The sequence below is a fragment of the Pogona vitticeps genome, chromosome 2, assembly GCF_051106095.1.
Source record: "Pogona vitticeps strain Pit_001003342236 chromosome 2, PviZW2.1, whole genome shotgun sequence".
In the NCBI taxonomy this organism is placed as follows: domain Eukaryota; kingdom Metazoa; phylum Chordata; class Lepidosauria; order Squamata; family Agamidae; genus Pogona; species Pogona vitticeps.
The window spans coordinates 46,165,062-46,183,511 of NC_135784.1; the positions used below are offsets into that span (position 1 = coordinate 46,165,062).

The following is an 18,450-nucleotide window of genomic DNA, read 5'->3' on the forward strand; positions in this document are numbered from 1 at the left end:
CTTTTCTCATTTCTTTATAACCCAAACGGCAATGGGTGTGCAACAGCATGGCTCTGGGGTCTCGAGAGTCAGTGCAGAACTGAAAATGCCCAAACTCAATAAAATACAAGAGACTTAATTGCTAATTCTCTGCTAAATTAAATTTGAAATGTAAGATAAGTAGTGTCCTTGAAACTCAAGAATCTGTAGTCCTGAAATCTACAATCTGCAAACTACTTAATATCTACATGGAAGCTGTCAATGGGAAGTCCAGTTTATATACAGACTTCCAACTGAAGTGTAGTTCTAACTGCAATGAAGAGCAATATACCAGCTTCCCTCACTTGCCAAACAAACAAGCAAACAGGCCCTCAGGTCTCCCTAGAGGTCATTGAAGGGTTAGAAAAGACTGCATAGTCACCTCACAGGGGTGGGCAAAATGCGGCCCTCCAGATGTTGCTGAACTGCAACTCCCATAATTCCTAGCCCACACAGCCAATAGTGAGGAGATCTGGGCCTAGCCCACACAGCCAATAGTGTGAGGAGAGTTGGGCCTAGCCCACACAGTGAGGAATGTTGGGATTTGCAGTTCAGGAACATCTGGAGGGCCGCACTTCGCCCAGGTCTGTCCTACAACATACTCCAGAACCACATTGGCTAACGGAGGCATTCTGTATGCTTTCTACAGCCTGGTGTGAGGATGCAGCATCTGAAAATGAGGAGACCAGACTGTCAGGAAGACAGATGTTAAAATAAAACTGAGGTCAGAGAGGGGCCCATGGTTAAAGCAGTATCACCCCCCAAATGGCAAAGTTAGGCGTCCCCACTCCTTAGACTACAAGTTCCTGGTAGCTAAAGTTAAGCATGAATCAATAGGTTGGACACAGAATTATTGATAAGGCTGCATGAGAAGGAACTTTTGAAGGTTTCCAAAGCTAGTAAAGTATGCATGAAGTGCAGTTGTTGCTTCAAGTGTCACAGACTGCCTGTATGTGAGAAAGGAAGGTGATGGGAATGGGTTTGCAGTTAGCAAATAAAAATGCACTAAATAAATAAATAAATAAATAAGCACTTTGTGACTGTTAGTAAAGACCAATTTGATATTCAGCACAACTGCTTCCATGTGTGTGGAGCTCTGCATCAGCCTTGTGGAGCCTGGTCACACTTTCATGGGTATAGAGCATAGAACTCAGAAAGATGAGAAATATATCCTTGTCTGATAAGACAAAAGCCATTTTCAGCAGTAACTATGCCTTCATTCATACCATTCCAAATGACCCACAATAAGGGTGAGGAAAGGCCCTAAAGCATTTGGCCCTTTTTTCCTACACAGTATCACTCCCGATAGCAAAAGTCAAAATTTCAGTGACAAGTATCTATGGTGAGTGAAGGAGACAGAGCTATCATTACATTTCCCCAGGTGGGACTGCTCTGTCTTTATCACCTGAATGATGTCCACAAATGACTCTTGCTGCCATGAAAACAGAACCAAGGAGTAAACATCATCTCCTCAATCTTGTCTGTTGCGTTTACAAGCATAGAAGTCATAACTGGGAAACATTTCAATAGGTATCCAAAGTAGAAGTTATAAGGAAGTTGTAAAACCCTACCATTATTATCTCTTAACTAATACTAAACATGAAATATGTCTAAGTATCAACTAAGATACTAAATTAACAAACCAACCATCTGTTCAAGACCACCTCCCATACACCCACTCATTACTCCACATCCGCCCTAGCCCTCATTGAGCAAACATGCAAGGCTACTGATGTTCTCCTGTCTGCCCTTCCTGCCTCCTTCTTAATGACTTGCTACTCTAATAATTAATTGCTATACTAATTATTAATCAGACACATCACCAGAATAGTAGATGTGAATCTGTTTGGATTGGAATGCATGTCTCAAAGCATGGGGTCCTTTACCACCATAAGTAAAGGTGCACAGATTTTCCCTCCTTATGAATGACAATACACACATAACAACAACACTGCATTATTTAGTTTTATTTAAATGTGAAAGAGAAATTTTCAGTCCTCTCCAAATACAATTCCATACATGATAATTTTAAATGTTCTACATGTTCACCTAAATTTCTTATATGTAAACTACACACATGTAACCACCAACATACATTTATTGGGGAACAGGACTGTAAGGTGTCTGTGTATGTTCTACTTGATGATACTTTCAGTGCCATATCTAAGATTATTGTCATGTAATCAGTTCCAAAGAAATAATGTACCTGCTTCCTTTTTATCAATACTTGAAAATACTTCCTTTCACAAACTGCTTTATATGGCTACAATAGCTGAAAAAAGCTAGATACGGTATATCATTTTGTGCTTTTAGCAGAAGTTATTCACCTTCTAGACTACAGATCCTTTTTTAGTTATGGTTGTCTTTATTTACTTTATTTGCACTGTCTCCACCCAATTCCTTTTTCTTTTGTTTGTACTTTTTTCAGTCCCTGCCTATACATGTACAAATCCACTGACATAGGATCAGTTGATACAATTACACACTGCTTTGAATAAATGCAATTGATCAACAAGGTAGCCAATCCGCTGGTGCTGGATACTATAGCAAGAGCCAGAAACCAAATTGTTTATATGCCACAATTCCGAATATGAACATGCTCCTGAAGAAGGACTGTTCATGTTGAGAGGAAAAACACACTGCATAAACTATCTATATTACTAGCTTTTTCTGATATTGCCACCATATCCATGGTGTCATGACTACAGTATGGATGAGAATTTCATGAATTTTGTTCAGTGCTAAAAAGTCTACAATTCTTGCTTCTTCAATCCCAGGTGAAGCAACCAGAGGCAGGGTATGAATTTAAACTTTTGTCATGACACTGACAAGGTGGTGATTACAAAACAACAGTTTCCCAGTCCTGTGAGTGTCCACACAGAAGCAGTAGTGGTTGCTTTCAAATAAGCATGCAAAGGATCAGCTGTAGATTTCTGCATTGGCAGGTTGAAACAGGTAATCTTTTAGGGTACCCTCCAAATCTACAGTTCTACGATCCTGTGATTACAGCCTAAGTTGTTGATTGTTAACATTCACATTATAGTGAAGGGCCAAATGTCAATAATAAAGCATGCTTTCTACCTAAGAATATCCAAGTTCAATCCTGGGCATCTCCAAGGTGAGATTCAGGAAAATACTATGGAAGTCTGGAGAGATGCTGCCAATAAGTGGTTAAGATGATCCCATAGTTTATATGAATCACCTCCCTATGTTCCTATGGTTCCTATGGTTTGTATGCTAATATGATGAAGTAAAGCTTTCTCAACCTATGACACAATATAGTTTAGGTTCTCATTCACTGTTTTCTCTCACTCCTTTCTTCTCGTCATCTGATGCAGAGAGAGGAACAGATTCATTAGAGCAATGCTACTCAATTAATGACTGCCTGTTAGATCACACACTCCAAGTGCATTCTTTTTATTTACCTCAAGCCCCATGGCTGCTCTAGTAATCACAATGAACAATATGTTTCAGATCATTATGGTATGCCAGCCAATATAATCTCTTAAGATTTTGCAATAATTTTTAACTGTTTGCCAAGCGACTAAACAGTCAATCATTTAACCTGATCCCTCAAAAATTCCTTATATACACTTCTACAGCATGCCGTTTATTTACAGTTTTAATAGCAATTACCATCATAAAGTCACAGGATTCTGCATTCAGAGCTACAGCTGACTTTTCTTTACGAATTCTTACTTTTCTGCTTCCTAAGGATTACATCTGAATTATCAGTCATCATGCCTTTTATCCAAGAGGGTGGAATATCTATAACCTGCCCCACTGAAATTAATGGGGAGTATAACATTCTGTTGGTTTGTGGATGGCCACCACACACAATAATGTGGAAAAGTGAAGAGTACAAAACTACAACTTTTCTCATCTAGCTTCTTTGTTAAATGATACAAAAGAAATAACAACCAGTTTTAACTACTCATTTTACCACATTAAGTCTCACAGAAATTAATAAAGAAATGCAGCAGTACGTAACAGTCAGAAACAGAGACATGGTTTGAAACATAATATTATTATATAATAACATACAGCAAGCAAGGACACAAACTAATAAAAATGCACCTGGAAATTATAAATTCAAATATTATGGTTTGCCATTCCTAAGAGTGTTTCCATCACCAATCCCCTAAAACAAATGAAACATTTCCTTTCCTAACTTAAAAGAGGAGACATCTATCAATAGCTTATTAAAAGAAGCATGCACACTTACAAATACCACATGCACTCTCTCACAGATAGTAATCATATATATATTTTATATATAGGAATTCAAAAAGGGGCTGGGGCTGGGGTGATTACCTTTTTCATAGCCCTATCCTTTTGTGCTAGACATTGAAAGTCCTTGTTAGATCCACACAGAATATTCTAGCCATCAGATGCTCTATTACTGTGCTAGCCGTCTTGCGGGAGTGCTCTGTCCCTTCTGAAAAAAGCAAACAACTGGATAGATATCATTACACTAAGGAAATCTCTTAGGAAAAAAACCAAACAACTTGCTAATCTTTGTAGCCCCTTCAACCAAAGTTAAAGATAAGAAAAACAAACCTAAGTCAGTTTCAGCCACATTCCAGGGACAAGTTCCCCTTTTCTTCTTTATCAAAATACTATGTTTTAAAGTCTCCCCCCACCCAGACCTTGCAGGCTAAACTGCTGCTCACACCAGCAAACAAAGCAATATTTGTTTAATAACTGATTGCTGCCATGGGTACAGTAAACAAGGGCCCTGGCTTTTGTGTTTATGAACAAACACATCATCTTGCAAGAGCAATTTAACATTAACCAGGTGGAATAATCAACAGATTTCATAGGTGACACTCAGGGCAGGACAACTGTAAACAGAGGAGGGAGGAGAAAGGGGCCACTCTCAGGGAATCAACTTTGCAGCAAATGGATTGCAGAGTAAACAGCTGGGGAGAGGTCAAGACAAACAGTCATCCTTCTGACATTTAGAGGAGCAGGGAGGTTGTATGTTACACACATCAGCTTCTGGCCACCATGAAATCAAGCCAGTCAGGGACAGAGGCTAATTTTTTCTTACAATGCCAGCTGCTTTTAAACATGTTGCTATTATCCAACTTACATTCTATTGTCTTCACACTAGCTGGCAAGAAGGCAAATGTTTCTGTAGACTTTGGAATCTAAAACTTCCGTAGACCACAAAATATAAAAATGCACACCTATAGCAAGGGAAAGAAGTCGGAAACAGACATAGAGCAGGCTGGTTGTTATGTAAATCTATCTTTACCGAGAAAGAGAGCACCGGTGCCCATTCAGCATATTCTCTGGCACAACTACCAAAGCTTTTGTTGTTGTTTAGTCATTAAGTCATGTCCCACTCTTCTTGACCCCGTGGACCAGAGCATGCCAGGTCCTCCTGTCACGGATGGCTGCCTTGTCGTGGCGAAGGGGCTTGAGTACTCAGAGAAGCTCTGGGCTATGCCGTGCAGGGACACCTAAGATGGACAGGTCATAGTGGAGAGTTTCGACTAAACGCGATCCACCTGGAGCAGGAAATGGCAAGCCACTCCAGTACAGTGGGGTCTTGACTTGAGAACTTAATCCGTATTGGAAGGCGGTTCTCAAGTCAAAAAGTTCTCAGGTCAAATCTGTATTTCCCATAGGAATGCATTGAGAACCATTTGATCCGTATCTGCTTTTTTCCATCCACAGAAACTAATGGGAAGCTGCTATTCCACCTTCGACCACTAGAGGGGGATATTTTGTTTCTTATTTTTCTTAGGTCAAGAAAGGTTCAGGGAAGGCAGGGAAAATACAGTCCAGGCAGTACCAGGCAGTCTGAAGACTGTCTCCCAATCCACTCTCTAAACGCTGGGAGGAGTGAGGAAGCAGACAGGCACCCTTTTCACTGGCCAACAGTTAACCGAAAGTTCAAATTTTGCACTTTCCCTGCCTCCCACGTGGGTATTTTTCAGTTTGTAACTCAAATCTAAGTATGTAAGTCAAGTCAATATTTTCCTATGAGAGCGGTTCTTAAGTCAAAATGTTCTTAACTCAGGCCGTTCTTAAGTCAAGACCCCACTGTATCTTTGCCAAGAAAACCCCATGAACAGAAACAAAGGGTTACCAAAGCTAGGCGTACACATTTTGGCTTCAAAAAAACAGAAATACGGTGGAAGCTTTTATTTTCTATCTGCAAGGCTGAACTTCGACGATCAAGCCATTATGATATCTGGCCAAATACAGGGGCTCCTGGCAGTCTTGGAAGTTCGCATACTCTTAATAACTGGCTGCCTGAGTGGGGGTTTTAAATGGACAGTTGTGCCTTACTGATTTCAATGTGTTTTTTTGTGTTGCATTTGTTTATCGTTTTTTAGTGTAGTACTAAAGGTCTGATCCTTTCTAGTATTTGTCTATGGACTGCTTTTAGCTTTAAAATATTGTATTTTAATGATGTAAGATGCCTTGAGCACTTCTTAAGGAGAAGGTGGAGGAATGAATGAATGAATGAATGAATGAATGAATGAATGAATGAATGAATGAATGAATGAATGAATGAATGAATGAATGAATGAATGATCAAGTACTGCTGCACTGAATAAAAAGAAATGATTACTGGAGGCACGTTGTGTTTGATTAGGTAATGCTAGAATCATCTAGCCACATGCTGAATTCTCTTATAACCATTACTTTTTATCAAGTTGTTCATATTTATAGTTAGCACATTCTACATTAATCCCTCTATACCATACATGTCCACATTTTAAAATCTTGCTAAGATGTATATATCCCTCTATATCTAGAGACATTCATGTGTATGTGTGTTTATCACATGCACCCTCAGTCCACAAGGGAAGCCAGCATGACGTAGTAGTTAGAACAGGAGTTGGCAAAATTCCACCGGAAGCCTTCAAATGGGTTCACCTAAGAGTTTATACTCAAATGTAATTTTGGTCCCTGTGTTGGTCAGTTCATGTTTATTTGTTTTAAAAGGAGAGGACTTTGGTCTAAAACAGGCACAATGGTGGGAAGAGCTACATTACGTTTGCAGAAAGATACCCTCCTTCCAAGGTATAGCAGAATGCAAAAATAGTCTCAATCTCTCAGAAGCTGCACATCACTGGGGTCAAGGGTCAGACAAAAACTCACACTCAAGCCTTCGTCGTAGTTTAGTCTAGTCGTTTAGACCTGTCCAATTCTTTGTGACCCCATGGACCAGAGCATGCCAGGCCCTCCTATCTTCCACTGCCTCCCGGAGTTGTGTCAAATTCATGTTGGTTGCATTCAAGCCCTCACTTACCCATAAAGCTCACTGAATCAGATCTGGGCCATATACACTTTGCTGAATTCTTTGCAAAAAAGGGGAATACAAATTCAACCAACTGATCAAATAAATTCTTAAACCATGCTCTACCAGACCCTCAGAATGGTTTACTTCCACTTCTCAATCAAAATTATTTACCGGGGGGTGGGGGGTTTGGAGTTTTAGAAGAGGCAGCTGTATTAGTCTGTGCAAGTATATCAGGCAAAGTCCAAAGAAACAATTCAAGACAGACAAAAACATGTGGCACCTTGAAAACTATTACAGTGGTGCCCCGCACAGCGTCGATAATCTGTGCAGCCAAAATTGTTGCTATACGGATTCGTCGCTATGCGAAATAAAAAAGCCCATAGGAATGCATTAAAACCAGTTTAACGCGTTCCTAGGGGCAAAAAACTCACATTTATGCGAAAATCCTCCAAACAGCTGCCATTTTCGCTGCCTGGTAAGCGAGGAATCCAGGCGAAAACACAGCAGGCAGCCATTTTTTTTACCCGGTGGCCATTTTGGAACCACCGATCAGCTGTTGGGAAATCGTTATGTGAAAATCGGTAAGCGAAACAGCTTACTGATCATCGCAAAGCGATTTTTTCCCATTAGAAACATCGCAATGTGATCACAAAAACACTCGCAAAAAATGCGTTGCTATGCGGATTCGTCGTTATACGGGGCGCCCGTTAAATGAGGCACCACTGTATATTTTAATGTGAGCTCTCATGGACAAGTACAGGAAAGTTCACATTAAAATATAATAGTCCTTAAAGACTAACACATAGTTTCTATGTGTCACATATTTTTGTCTTGTTTTGTTTTGTTCTGCTTCTTTGGATTCTGCCAGGAAAAAAAAAAAGAAGGCTGAGAAAAGTCTGGGTCCTGATGCTCCCAGGAAAGTGGGGAAAAGCCACCAAGAGAAAAAACTATTGCCGCAGAGTTACAGAGAGAGAACCAAAATGGCAGTGTGTAATGTACTAGGTCATGTTGCAGCATTCTAGTCAACACCTGAATTCCAAAAATATCACCACCAGCGTTTATCTTCCCTAACAAGTAGTTTTCTAAGGCTGTAGCTCTGGATCAGGAAGTCATTCTGCTTTATTCCTGAAGTGTGTCTGTGTGGGAGGCAGGGAATGGTTACTCAGTAGTGAAAGAGTGGAAGGGCAGAGCACATATTTAGCAGTCTGCTGAAGTAACCACAACCTAATTGAGCTCTGCCTGACACTGCCTCCTAGATACCCACTTTCCAGACTGCCTGCTAGGGTCCAGGGGATCTTGGATGCCCCCTCTAGGCAGGAGGCACACTCCTGTCACACTCCTGGCTGCTGACTCTGCAGCCAGGCATTGCAACTCATTGAGCTACAACAGCTCTGACTAGGCTACTAGGCATACGGAAAGAAACCCTTAGTCTGTTTCGCTATGACAAAACTGCAGGCAGATACACCAAGGAACAACATGAGATCTGGGCTGAACAGACAGAAATGACAATATCCACACAGAGATGCTTCAGTAAGATTACATTCTGCTGAGGACCAAATTTGACATGAAAAGAAGAAACAGATGTATCCCGTATGTTCCCACCTAAATACGTAGAAGGAAGGAATGGTGCAGAAAAGGAGCTTAATGTATGGGTTGGCTGTATAGACGAAAAAGGAACAGTGCTTCTTATACACTAAAAAACTTTTCCCAAGACGAAAATTTGTCTATGTAGAGTTACATGACCAGAAACAACTAAAATGTCAACAAGGAGAAGAGGCATAGCTGAAGAAAGATTTCAGCTCATCCCTACTGTGCTTTAAATCTCCCTGCAATTGCCCACTCTGTAGCTATTTAGCATTGCTTTAACTGGATTAATGGTGTGTCACATCTCCTTTCAGCATGACAAAAAGGCATTGCTGTTTTGGAATTCCACAAGGCTTTTGACAAAGTCCCATACCAAAGATTCTTGAGCAAAGTAGGAATAAACAACCTAACAGACAACTTCAACCTAACGGGCAGTTGACACATGGTGAGGTCTCACATCACAAATATAGAAGCCACCACAATACATGGTTCCAAAACTGTTTTAGGACACACAACACTAAACTCTGTCCCTTTGAACAACACCACATAAAAAGTCCTTACTCTTGTGGATAAGGGTGGCAGCTTGATCCCTTGTCAAGACAAGTGAGCTTGCAAACAAAGGTTAGCAGGACTCTGACAGAAGCTAATTTTGTTAATTAGGACACACATGATTCACTCTCATTGATCTAGATAGTGGCAGTTGAGAAAAAAATTAATAACATGTAATCTGTAAAGAGATCTATGCCAGTTATCTGCTATGATAAGCTAAACTTCTGTATATATGTATATAAAACAAAAACACAATACATTAAATATAAGCCACAACTATGGCTACAAAGTATTCACGGCCGGGATCTAATGGTTGTCGTGGGTTTTTCGGGCTCTTTGGCCGTGTTCTGAAGGTTGTTCTTCCTAATGTTTCGCCAGTCTCTGTGGCCGGCATCTTCAGAGGATAGCACTCTATGGCTACAAACTTTATAAACAGTTTGGGACTGTGGGGGCTAGAGAATCAGATAGCCCAGATAATCATAAAGAAAAAAAGAAATTTATTACAGTGGGAAAATATTCAATACCCCTGAATTGTACAGAAATAAACAGTGTTAATATGCAAATTAGTACCTTCAAAGTCTGTCAAGACAAAAGAGATGCCCAGGATTGAGACATTTATTAATTGGAGTAGCTCAGCAGGTTGGAGCACCTGGCTGTGGAGCCATGAGTTTAAATCCTCACCATGGCTCAAAGAAGACAACCAGCAGAGATAACTCATGATGTGTGGCTGATAGGTATCCATGTTCTGCCACCTGTGCATCCTTGGGCAAACTGCACAGCCCCAGACCACCACCAGAAGGAGGAACCAGTAAACTATTTTATATCTATAAAACTCTTTGAGAGGAAAGTAAATTCACATAAGGATGTAAGATTATTACTAATTAAAGGACGATGCAATACTAGAATGTGTTGGTAATAAATGAGAATTTGAGATTCTGTTTTGAAGATCGTATATTCTTTACTCCTGATGAAGAAAAAGGTTAGTGTATGGGTAACATTTCCTACAGACTGGAATATTTTCAGAGAGAAGTTTGTATGAACCTCATTTGACATGTTGAGGGGATCACATTTGACATGTTGAGGGAATCACTAACTCTTATACAGTGGGGTCTCGACTTACGAACGACCCGACTTGCGAACAATTCGAGTTACGAACCTGCCCTATAGGGAAAGTAAGGACTCGACATGCGAACTTCCCTCGAGTTACGAACAGGGAAAAAAGTCCCCCCTCCCTCCCCTTAGAGGCTTCTGGAGGGGGGAAAAGGGTCAGAAACTTAAAAATAAATACTGTACTGTTAAATAAAGTCACTTACCAGGCCTTGGTAGCCCCCAAACCACAGGAGAAAGAGCAGGAAAGAGCTAAAAGCCGACACCCGGAAAGAGCCTGGCAGCCATTTTGTGGTTTTCTCCGCTCCTCTCCCCGCCTAACAGCTGATCGGCTGGCTCTGAGCAGGCTTCCGGAGGCTTGCTCAGCACCTAAAAAGCCTGCCTGAGCGCCTTTGTGCTGAAAAAATCAGCACAACATGCTTTAAAACATTATTTAAAATTGGCTTCGTTTAAAAAAAAAAAAGAGTTCTAAAGTGCTGCCTTTAGTGTTCCCTGCCTTCCCTGAACCTAAGGGGAAAAAAGAAAGAAAATATCCCCCTCTAGTGGCAGAAGGCAGAATAGCAGCTTCCCATTAGTTTCTATGGACAGAAAAGAGCAGATACGGATTAAATGGTTTTCAATGCATTCCTATGGGAAATGCAGATTCGACTTAAGAACTTTTCGACTTGAGAACCACCTTCCAATACGGATTAAGTTCTTAAGTAGAGACCCCACTGTACTGTACTTTACACATCCTAAACCAGAAGGGGTTTGAGGAGCACTCTACCTGTGAATACATATATATGAATAGATGTAAAGAGGGATCCTGGACCACTCAGGGTCTTGCTTCTCTTCACCCTAAGAGCTCTTCATACAAAACACTGACATGCCCATTCACTACCTTTTGACCCTCTCTAAAAGAAAAATCGGAGAACACCTTTTTCTTGTGTTTTATATTAAATGGCCAAAGAGAGAGGAAACCTTTCCATTCACATAGGATGGAAAGAAACCTGTTTGGGAACCTGTTTGTCTTTCTCTAGCTACTGGACATATTAGCAACAGAAAGTGGCATCAGCTACATGGCCCAGTGACTCACTTCACACATTCTAGCTATACTTATTTTATTTACATCCTGCCTTTCTCCCAGGAAAGGGGCTCAAGGTGGCTTACAACAGCTTAAAATGCATTTTAAAAGTACAATAAATTATTAATACCAATCAGTACTGATTGGTTCAAAATTGGGAAAGGAGTACGACAAGGCTGTATATTGTCCCCCAGCTTATTTAACTTACCGTATTTTTCGCACCATAAGACGCACTTTTCCTCCACAAAACAGGGGGGTGGAAAGTCTGTGAGTCTTATGGAGCGAAGAAAACAGATTATATTTTCCTGTTTTCTTCTCCTAAAAATTGGTGCGTCTTATGGAGAGGTGCGTCTTATGGAGCGAAAAATACGGGTATATGCAGAATACATCATGCGGATGGCTGGACTGGAGGAATCCCAAGATGGAATTAAGATTGCCGGAAAAATATCAACAACCTTCGATATGCGGATGATACCACTCTGATGGCAGAAAGTGAGGAGGAATTAAAGAACCTTGTAATGAGGGTGAAAGAGGAGAGTGCAAAAAACGGTCTGAAACTCAACATCAAAAAAAATAAAAAATAAGATCATGGCCACTGGTCCCATCACCTCCTGGCAAATAGAAGGGGAAGATATGGAGGCAGTGACAGATTTATTTTCTTGGGCTCCATGATCACTGCAGATGGAGACAGCAGCCACGAAATTAAAAGATGCCTGCTTCTTGGGAGGAAAGTGATGACAAACCTAAACAGCATCTTAAAAAGCAGAGACATCACCTTGCCAACAAAAGTCCGAATAGTCAAAGCTATGGTTTTTCCTGTCGTGATGTATGGAAGTGAGAGCTGGACCATAAAGAAAGTAGACCTTCGAAGAATTAATGCCTTTGAATTGTGGTGCTGGAGGAGGCTTTTGAGAGTCCCCTGGACTGCAAGGAGAACAAACCTATCAATTCTAAAGGAAATCAACCCTAAGTGCTCACTGGAAGGACAGATCCTGAAGCTGAGGCTCCAGTACATTGGCCATCTCATGAGAAGAGAAGACTCCTTGGAAAAGACCTTGATGTTGGGAAAGTGTGACGGCAAAAGGAGAAGGGGACGACAGAGGATGAGATGGCTGGACAGTGTCATCGAAGCTACCAACATGAATTTGACACAACTCCGGGAGGCAGTGGAAGATAGGCGGGCCTGGCATGCTCTGGTCCATGGGGTCACGAAGAGTTGGACACGACTAAACGACTAAACAATGACGATTAGTACCAAACTATGATTAAACCTAAATAATGTTATTTAAATTCTGATTAGTCAAAGTCAACTGAAACACTTTAAAACAGCTGATACAAAATTTGCTGCATCCTTTAAAAGCTATAATCCTGCAAGTGCATGCACAGGTCAAGGCCGGTTTTAAAATGAAGGTTTTATCCTCCCAGAGAAATCATTGGGCACAGAACTCCACAGATGGGAGCATCCACTGAAAATGCCTTCTCTCAAGCCCTCCTCAAACATGTCTCTGATGGCAGTGGTACCAAGATTGATGTGGGGATATGGGGAATATATGGTCCTTCAAATGTGGAAGTAAAGGTGAACATTGATTCCTCTGATCTTCTTTTGTTTAACTGAAGTATGAAAGACAGGACAGTATTAAGTGCTCTGATATATGAGGTGTTACTTCACCAAACAGTATGGAGTAGCTTCTGGATAAGAGTAGGTACTAGCTTCTGGAAACATAGAAAACCTATTATCCATCAGATGTTGGATGATGGCGCCTCTAAAGAAGCTCTGGTTTGAAGGAGAAAGGCTGTTGACTGGAACCACATGCCAATCAACTGCAACAAAAGCAAGTAATCATGAGGCAGAAAGAATTTTGCTAAATGGAGGGCTTCAGTGTGAAAAATCTGGGCAAGGTTTTTTTCATGCATGTTAAATGGCCAAAGAGAGGGCAAACCTTTCCCCTCACAAGAGACACACATGTCTGACAGTTAAAAATAAAAAAGCTCCATCAGAATAAGATGGTAGTAAGTTTTATTTTTTCTATGCCAGTGATAACTGTGAGTTTTATCGACTTCCCAATGAGTACATTTGACAAGAGTTAGGAGATGGTTGCTGAAAAAGGAAATTGTAGCCCTCTTGATGGACTTTACATGCCAACTCAAAATAAACAGTATCTGTTTGCTCCATCAGTCTTAGCCACACAAGAATAATGTAATATGTGCACAAATATTCAGAGACATTTTTGAACTTTGCCGAAAGTCTGAAATGACAAAGCACACATCCAAAATATGAAACCCAGCACAAAATGCAGCATGTGCAGGCTGTTATTTCAGCATTAAGACATCTACAAATTGCAACTGAATTGCTTCTTCTCTGGTCTTTTTCCAGCACGTAAAATCACAGTTTATTCAGTACAAAGTAAGTACTATATGATAAAAACTACAAGCATATCATTCAAATGCTTTATTGGTCAAATAGATGGATGCTTTTATTAGTTCAACCTTTTTTGTAATGGAGTGCCACTGATGACCCAGTGTTATCCTCATTCCCTGCTATTAATCACACTCCTAAGAGCTCATTTTGCTTTAAAATCTTAAGAAATTGCCATAATTTAAAGACATGGTGTCTACCTAATGGGAAATGCTTCACAGATTGTATTGCTTCCTATAACCAAAGTTTTACAGCAGTACTGACCACAATGTTAAAGCATTAGGAAAACTGAATAAAATACTTCAGTACTAGGAAAGCTATATGTAAACTATCTTTCATACATGTGGTTTGCTACATCTTTACTGCCTTAAAATCACATTGTTTGGGGAACTGCAGAATTCAGACATGCAAGGCTTATGTAGATTAAGACTATGAAAACACTCCCTGAACAAATATAAAATAACAAATAAGTATATTTAAGAAGATGCCTAATGCAAACAGTGAAGATAGGTTTAAAACAAATACTTTACTGAGATACAGTCTTTATTCTAATTACTGTTTAAAACTTTATATTTTCTTGGTTCAACAGTAAAAAAAATGGTGTTTCGGAATCACTTGCGCAGCAAACTACATTCAGTCACAAAAATTACAGAAAGATTTAAACTAATATGATTATAATCTTAACCTATAAAGCCTGTTATTATCAAGATCCACACGGTAAAAGTGTTTTGACAATGTTGACTGCTATGGGAGGGAAAACACATATACCGCAATTCCACCAAAAGGTAAAAGCAAGTGGGGGGAGGTTGAGAAAGGGGGAGGGGGAAAACCAGTGTATTTCTAAAAAGCATCTTTCTTTAAGCATCTTAAGAAAAATGGGGTGCAATTATATTATGAAATGCGTGCAAGAGGGTTTTTTTTCTCTGCTCTCTAATAAAACATTAGTACTCAACTGAAGCTGTCATACTTTGGGCATGTCATGGGAAGGGAAGAGTCTCTGGAAAAGACAATAATGCTGGGAAAGGTTGAAAGCAGCAGGAAAAGAAAAAGACCATATGCAAGGATTGATTGATTAACTAAAGGAAGTCACAGAGTTGAGTTTACAAGAGTTGAGCAGGGCTGTTGAGGACAGGCCATTTCGGAGAGCTCTCATTCATAGGGCCAACTGATAGCACATAACAGCAACCTACCTTCCTTATAAATACTAGGGTAAATCATACAGTATATTCAAAGCGCCTGAGTTTTTTATAAACTGGAAATGAACATTAATTTTCCATACTAAATATAACAGGGTTGGGCAATTAATTTCTATAGGGGGGCCACATGAAAAATCTGAACTGTTTTTGGGGGCCAAACCAACTTTACTTTAAAATAAAATGAAACAGTGAGGTTATGGTTGTTTTTATTTTAAACTTGTTAATCTTCACAAATACTAAAGAGGTTTTTTGCGGAATGCTTAAAGATCAGCAACTGATCAACTTTAGACAAAAAGCTATAAATGGTTTTGATGTTCAAAACTGTCCATGGGCCAGACAGGAGCGGCTCGTGGGCTGTATGTGGCCCTTGGGCCGCACTTTGCCCAGGTCTAAAATACAACAAACGTACAAACAGATAGTTTTTGTGAGTGGCATAAGCCAGTTTAGGAGGCGATGGAATACAGAGGCTTTCACCTGTATGTTGCTTCTAAAAATCTAGCTTGTGTTGTAGCGACCAAAAGTTATTACAATCTGACATCTCATCAACAGCCTACTTGAAAGGCACCTTGGCAGCCTCAAACTAATTCTTTACAGGTGAGGTGTCCATTTCATAAAGTCTTCACCCCACAGTCTGGAAAGCTGTTTTAATAGCACTTCCTGGCCTGCAAAGCTGGATTCAGAGAATGTGCTTTGCCACAGAAAACAGCCACAGGGATCTGTCTTAGACCAGTAGTATAACAGAGACTCAGATATGTGCTGGATAAAATCAACCACTCTGTTACCTCTTTTCTATCATCTACAGAAAGGTTTTTAAAATACTGCAGGGAAGAGGGGCACAGAACTTCGCTCTAATCCTACTCTTGCTCTTTTATAAAAGTTTCTGCTCCAATGCTTTTACTGGGAGTTTGTTTCTTTTCTTTTCCTCCTGTTATACAGCACACCCTGTAGAGTTTGAATGCCATTTTCATTATCCACAGACTTTAACCTGGCCATGTTAATAAAATAATGAAAAAAATACCACAGAAACATTTTTGAGCCAAACACAAAGCAACAGACTGCATGATACTCTTTGAACTATGTATATATAGTCTGTTTTTTGTATTATTTCCATGAGAATTCAAGTGATCACTGGGGAGTGGTACAGTGCTCATGCACCCATCTTGAGCATTGGACCTACTATTTCAGTAGAGTCAAGGTCAGCAAGCTTATGAATAAGCAACTGCTTACTGTTGCAGATGCCACGGAAGCACGTGATTATTAGCCAGGTGACATGTATAACTCAATGGTTAGGTCAGAAGCAGACCACTACTTCCCCACAATCCTGTGATTCCCCCCCCAACCTGCATGCCACATGAAAACTAACTGTTGCTTCTAAATCTGTAACGTGGCGGGCCACTCCAAAGTCACTGCCTACTCAGGCCTCTCAGAATGCCCACCACGCTACCACACACTCTTGCTGCCACCAACCTTTCCCTTAAATAAAAAAGGACAAGGGTTTCTTCTAAAAACAAAACTTGGTTTATTGATTACAAAATAAAATAGGTAAATCACTGGAAGATAATCATGTTGTAATCCTTTCTTATTTAATTAAACACATAGACTTTCCCTCACTGACACTCAGGCACGCAGGCCTCTAACACACCAGATCTCTCCTGATCTCACTCACTCACTATCTCAATCTGTCCTCACACACTCTTCACCCTGCTTTTTATACCAGCGCATCCCCTCCAGTTCCACCCTCTGTCACACCGCTGGCTGATGATTCACTGCCCAGCTGTGACGGGCAGGTGAGGGCAGGGCTGAACGTTACAAAATCCTACACAACTAACTATTGGCATTGTCCTCTCTACTGCACCTGAATCATCTTCAGAAGGACATACCAAAGATATTGCTTGTTCCTTTACCAGATTTTAGAGAACAAGGGACAGAAATCGGAAGCACACAGAAGCCCAAGAATTAGTTTAAAACTAAGAAGTGAAAGAAGCAAAGCATCTAGTCAGAATTATTAGATCATAACACTTTGAATTATTTTCCAAATTCTGAAGGGGGAAAAAAGTATTTATTACTGGTTGCACTACAAGGATTAAATGTTCTATACGGCAACCTGGTATTTACAAACATAAACCCACAGAGGGCAGCATAAAAAGTTTAGTGGTTCAATTTCTGTCTTTGAATGATCTAAAAGAACCAGCCTGGACCTGCCTAGGAAAAGGAAAACATTCCTAGTGCCGGAAAAGGAAGAAGAAATCCAAGTTAGCTCAAAATCTAGAAACTCCCATATGACTATCACCTTCGGGAACTCACACATATTTCCAGTATATTCTGCACATTGAAACATTGTAAGTACTAAGGGGAAAAAGAGCTACGTCACATCTATACACAATCTGTTACCAGTAATTTTCTTAACAAATTCTTTATGTAGTAATACTACTTGTTGATTGTGCTTCCAAACCAAGAGAACTACTTAACACAATACAGAAAAAAGTTCTATGAGTGCCTGATTACAATTAGCTGGACAACTCTAAACAAGCAGCCAAAATCCTAAAAGGCACTATTAATCCCTTTCCTATGTGTGGATGAGCCTTTCACTGACCATTAAATTATTCTGAACGACCACTGTTAAGATGACCACCATGCTGGTGCCTTTAGTCACATGTATAAATGTCTTGTCTTACTCAATCTACTCTGCCTGTATATGATCAAGGGGACCGAAGCACAGAAATCCTTTTGGCAAGGACAGGCTTCATTTCGACTGAGACAATAAAGACCTCCCTGACGCAGAACAAACAATTTCTGAGGACTTTTCCTCAAGAGTTTATCTGTTGGCAGGAAGAGGTATTGTCTGCTGTTTGACAAAAACAATAATACTTATATGTCAGTTGGATGCTGCTCTGTTTCAGGTCTCCTCAGTAAGGAAACGGTGTTCAGATGTCACTCAAAACATTAACACAAAACATTATTTCACATTTATAGAAAAATACATCCTTCCATAATAAAGATATACCCTCCCTTTGTGCTTCTATGTACGTGTAGATGTGTGTGAGAACATGTATGCTCATAAAACATTGGTTAAGAAGTGTACAAGGGATTTCAAACCCCTGCCGAACCCTGGAGACTGGCAGCCACAGGGCTACGGCTTCCTGTGCCACTAGACTGATAGAGTGGGTGTCCATTGTATTATCCATGTATTGTCTGTATGATTTGCTATGGAACTGTTGGGAAGTTCTCTGTTGTCATTGTTACATACAGCACT

At 40.2% G+C, this 18,450-nt stretch overlaps 1 protein-coding gene across 26 annotated transcripts in view; it reads right to left on the reverse strand.

Annotated features, from left to right (window-relative positions):
• FOXP1 (forkhead box P1) overlaps nt 1-18,450 on the reverse strand; it is a 689,964-nt gene that overhangs the window by 281,076 nt on the left and 390,438 nt on the right. Inside the window, exons 1-2 of one of the 26 annotated variants that reach the window (XM_072989424.2) lie at nt 4,579-10,429; nt 4,333-4,456 (exon numbers count right to left, since the gene is read on the reverse strand). The exons of 23 other annotated variants lie outside the window; for them this stretch is intronic. The gene's annotated coding sequence lies outside the window, so the exon portion shown is untranslated. Of the gene's footprint in view, nt 1-4,332; nt 4,457-4,578; nt 10,430-18,450 lie in introns of those variants that run through there. 2 more of the 26 variants (XM_078385117.1, XM_072989425.2) reach the window with 2 other exon arrangements.